Raw genomic sequence first — 5,284 nt, 5'->3', positions numbered from 1 at the left:
CCCGCCCACACAAAAGAATGTCCTGTACTCCTAAATTGCTTATCTCCTGTCTTACAAGTGCAAATTAAGTAAGAAATGCCCTTGTAACAAACTGGAGTCACAAAGACAGACCAGTATGATCTGACACCATAGATAAGAAAGAGAATACATAACCCAAAAGGGGTATAAAAGATGGGTCCAGCAGAACTCTAACTTTGAGTGCATTCCACCAACTACCTGCTGGTCGGGTCAGGTGATTGCCTCCCGAGGTCCACAACTGGGGACGCCCAACCTCGTACTCTTCTTTCCGCAGAATTGAGTGACCGATCCGGCTTGGCTACGCTGGTATCGAGAGACGCAGAGAGGGTAAGATACACCCATGCTAGGTCTCTGACTTTTTTGTGCACAGCTAAAGAATTAGAGCTCTGTAACTAGTGTCAAGATATCATTGTGTTAGATGATAACAGATATCTTTGTATTGGATTGTAACATAACTTGTGAACACCTGTACTTTGCTAGCATATAAGAAGTAAACAATAGCCTTTTGTAACCACACGCTTATAACTGTAGCTTAAATAAACTTGTAACTAGTTAAGCTCTGAGCCTAACTATTTTGTTAACCCTTTTGTCACTGCAACACAGCCGGCACAACAAAAGAACTTTAACCGTTTGGTTACTACAGCCTGGCTGTGGGTGAGTGTGCTAGGAGCTGCCTGCTCTAACAGTGAAAAACTGGGTTGTTTAGGACCCAGGGGAGTACCTCACCGCACATTACCCGGCCACCGGCTAACAAGTACCTACAATTTTCAGACATGCAATTTTTTTCTCCCACTGCAACATATTTGTTGAAACAACTTAATCATAACTGATCAGTTGAAAGAAATTGCCATAAACTTGGCATTGTACTTGTGACTGTGCAAAAAAAGATAAATAAAAAATATGAACATAAATAAGTCCCATTTTTTATTCGTAAAAGTGTTGATTAACTCTGAATTCATGCATCCTCTGGAAGAGCTTTGAATACCCCCAGGGGTGCAAGTACCCCTGGTTGAGAACAATTGGTTTAATGCAACTCAAATTCAACACTCTTAGTCACACTATTTGTGTGTTGCCCAGAGCACAGTGCTGCACTGATGCTGGTTTGCAGAGATCATACTTCACAAAATGGCTAAGTGAGAGGTGAGGTTCTGTGATCTCCCTCAGGGACTTCTTAGGTAAGGATCAAAATGGGCATAGTTTGTATTGTGTGGGAAGTGTCATCTTAGTGCTGCATTTCCTAATTTTCTCTTGTAACGCTATACTTCTTGTAAGAGAATCTTAAGCACTACATTGCTTGGTTTTTCTGCTATTTTGGGAATTATCACATTTTAAAAGGGTACGAGGGCACAGGGCACTGCTGTGTTACTACAAACTTAATTCCATTTTAAAGATTTTTACTTATGGGATTGTATATGGTATTGGATAGTCACATTTGCTATTTCACTCTTCTGAAAAAGTCATATTGTGAAATGCCAGTTAAGAAAACATTACTGATGTGATCGGGAAAATGGAAAAATAGGCAGCCAAACATTTTGCTCATTTATTTAATATAATATAAGAACCCAATTAAACTAGAAGGTATTAGCAATAAAAATGAAGCTGACAGTTAAGCAAGATTTACATTTAAATCCATTAAGAGAATGAATTTATTCTTTACAGTTAATGAAACCAGTGAGATAAACACCTTTCTGAGGGAAGCTGGTAGGGGTCCACAGTGATCTTAAAAGAACTGCTGTCTTACTTGATTATTAACGAGTAAATTCCTGCACAAAGTGTTCAAACACAAAACTCAACTTTCTGTCTCCCCACTCTCCAGGTTTGGTAATGAAGATACAAAGAACTGTTTAACTCCAGCTTCCTGCAAACGTATCTCTCACAAGAATTTGCTTATCTTTCTGTGCTACATTTTATTAAATATTGTAGATGTATGGTATTGTGAATAGAATTTCTGGCTAAGGATGAAAACCATGATTTGATTGCATATCTATTTACAATGATATGCACACGTCTGATGGGTTAAAATATTTACCTGAGGCCAAACTGACATCCATAACATATTTAAACATTTTTAATTAAACCTTTTAGTAAGTCATTAAATACCAACACTTCTGCTAATGAAATCATAATATATTTAGGAAGATTTTCCGTAAAATACCTCATTGTAAAGTATTATTTGTTTACAAAACTACCAAATCAAACTGCTGAATCTGAAGAATAAATTGTTAAACAGTTGGTATGAAGATTGTACAGGTTTAAGTAGAGCACATTTATTTTCACCAGTGTTTTTGCTATAAAGTAGAAAAGTGAACGTAAACCTTGACTACTCTGTAAACCTAAAGATGACTTTGCTTTTAACCTATCTAGTGTTTATACAAACCAATCTCTTGGTACAGTGTGTTGACAAGAAACACTTAAAATAACTGGGCAAATAAAGTATGCAATTGGTTTGCAAGTGTACTGAGTACATTTCAAAATTGTACACAAAATATTATACAGATACAGCCTACATGTGCCTTTATATAGAAAGGATATGGAATTGGAGCACTTGAATACAAAAATTGTCCAGGTTGAACCTCTCTAATCCAGAACACACTCGTCCAGCAAACTCCACAATCCATCATTTTAGTTAGCTGGACAATCACTTATCATGGGTGCAGCCAAGTTTCCCGTGGCCCCATAAAGTTTGTTTACAGCAACCAGTCTTGGCTCTTAGTGTTCTATGCTGTTATTTATTTGTAATTTACCCCTAAATGTCTTATAAAAGCCCAGTAAGAAGTAGAATTGTTGGTAATGCTGCCAGACAATATTGACCGTCTGACATCTGACAAATTCTCTTATCTGGCACCAATGAGGTCCCACGGGTTTTGGATGAGAGAGGCTCAACTTGTATTTAAAAATGCAATTTCTTTATTTCAGTTCTCACTTACTGTAATTGTCATTCTCTAGTCTCTGTGAATAACAAACAAGATTATGCTAAAGAGAGAAGACTGATAGTCATACTGCTACATGAACATATTTGCACTCCATTTGCATCATTGTTTTACAAGAGTATTTTTAGATGCAGGATTTTTGAGGCTATCAGGAGTGAGACGTCTAAAAAGTCCCACAGTAACTATAAAGTGGAACATGAAGTTCTGGGAGGGAAGACATTCTGGGGAGGAGAAGAGGGAAAAGTGAAAAAATGAACATCAAATGATTTGCAACATCAAGTGCAATAGGAACAAGCATTGGATGGTTTTCTGCTAAGGCTTGACTTTGGTTATTTTTAAAGGGATTCTGTTGGCTTCTAGTCAACGTTTTTTAAAAAATTTGGTATGTACAGTTACTAGAAATATTCCTGAGTCCACCCGTGAAGGAACCATGTTGTTAAAATGAGTTTGTTAATCATAATCTACCTTGTTTCCCATAAGTCTACACTAGCAAGTTCTTTCGGAAGATGATCTTCCGGAAGTTATTTTCTGGAAGACCAGCTTTCGAAAGAGTGCGTCTACACACAAAAAGCATATCGAGCTTCCAATCCACCATTTCAAATGACCACAGCTCTGGATGTTCTGTCAAAAGAACAGACCAGGAAACGCCACTGATGGGATCGCATGGCTGACAAGGCCTTAAGGGCCCCACAGCCAGATGCTCCCTTAAAGGCCCCCTTCCCATCACCCTCACCCTGCACATGCTAAGGGCTGCCCTGCTAGAGACAGCAGAGCAGACCTGGTGCAGGGTCCAGACGACTATTCACAGTATCATGGATCCCTAGCAGCTCCCTAACAGGGAATTCTTTGAGGCTGTAGGAATGGCACTCCTCACTACCCTCCAATGCCTGCAGGCAGCCATCCATATAGCCACCCTCCTTCAGGCTTTCTCCATGGGGCGACATCCTTAATCCCTTCTCCGGCTGATCCAGTGCCTGCGGAGCTATCGCGCGAGTGCTGAGTAGTGGAACCGGCTCGTGATAGGGGAGTGGGATGATGAGCGCTGGCTCCAGAACTTCAGGATGAGAAAGCAGACATTTTCTGGAGCTGTGCCTCTGGCTCACCCCCACACTCCAGCACCAGGATATCTGCATGTGGCCCACACTCCTCCTGGAGAACTGGGTCATCATTGTGATTTGGAAGCTGGTCATCCTGGACAGCCACAGGTCTGTGGGGCACCAGTTCAGGGTGGGCAAGGCCACCGCTGGGGCTGTCCTCATGGAAATAAGGAATGCTCCTGGGCAATGGGGGTGTGGGGTCCCTGTAGGAGACAGAGGTGGCCTTAGAAAGGACAGATGAGGGGGGCCTAGGAGTACAAACACCATGCATCCATGAGCATGTACACCCTCCATCCCAGGCAGGTCGTCAGGGCGATCAACACAGTTCTCCTGAGGACAGTCATCCATGTTGGGGGGGCCTTGACACTGCCATTGCGGGATTCACTGTGCAGGGTTTACCCATCTGTTTTGATGAGCCATCCAGGCCCCAGACCACAGTGCAGACTGTTTTATCAATGGGAGGGGCTACCATTCTGTGGTGCTCCAGATCCTTGGGGCCTCAGAAAGACGTTTCATGGACGTGTGTGTGGGCTGTTGATGCCCGGGTCTTCCGGAACTCTTGATTCAGGCGCAGGATGGAGGCGGGGACCTACATCCCCCCGTGCAAGCTCCTGGTTGAGGTCAGGGATGTGACCATGCCCCTGTGCATGGTAGCTGAAGCCGCCTATCCTCTCTACCCATGGCTCATGTGGCCCTATACTGGGTACATAGACCTGAGCCAGGAGCTTTTTAATGCGTGCCTCAACCAGGCACAGAGCGTCATGGAGTGCATGTTCAGTCTCCTGAAGAAGCACTTTAGGTGCCTCCTGATGTGGCTGGATGTCAGCCTCCAGAATGTGCCACAGGTGGTGGCCGCGTGTTGTACTCTCCACAATATTGCGGAAGGTAACTCAGAGCCATTTGTGCAGGAGTGGGTTGCTGGTGTTGGCCCCAGCTATGACCAGCCACCCTACGGGCTGTGTTGCCAGGTACACCTGGATGGGGTGCAGGGGAGAGAGGCCCTCCAGGAGGCCTTCACTAGGAAGCCCAAATGACAATCCCCCAGGCACTCCCTGCCACAACCCCCACTGCACACCCACCCTCTCCCAGGCACCCACTACACACATCTCACCATTGACGAGGGACACAAGGGTGTTAAAGAATAAACTCTTTCTAAATCTAAAAACTGTTTCTTATAAAAACCAAACTGTATAAAAAAATCAAAACCGTACAGCAAATAACTATATGCATGGGGGAATG

General features: G+C 43.2%; 1 non-coding gene across 1 annotated transcript; it reads left to right on the top strand.

Moving 5' to 3' along the window:
- The first annotated feature begins 1,967 nt into the window (after positions 1-1,967).
- Positions 1,968-2,056, top strand: LOC142009878 (small nucleolar RNA SNORD93). Its single transcript, XR_012644639.1, has one exon. It is a non-coding gene; the product is annotated as a small nucleolar RNA SNORD93 (small nucleolar RNA).
- The last annotated feature ends 3,228 nt before the right edge of the window (positions 2,057-5,284 follow it).

The sequence above is a fragment of the Carettochelys insculpta genome, chromosome 2 (assembly GCF_033958435.1).
Source record: "Carettochelys insculpta isolate YL-2023 chromosome 2, ASM3395843v1, whole genome shotgun sequence".
NCBI classification, from domain to species: domain Eukaryota; kingdom Metazoa; phylum Chordata; order Testudines; family Carettochelyidae; genus Carettochelys; species Carettochelys insculpta.
The sequence above is the reverse complement of the archived record's forward strand: the minus strand, read 5'-3'. Positions and strand labels throughout refer to the sequence as shown.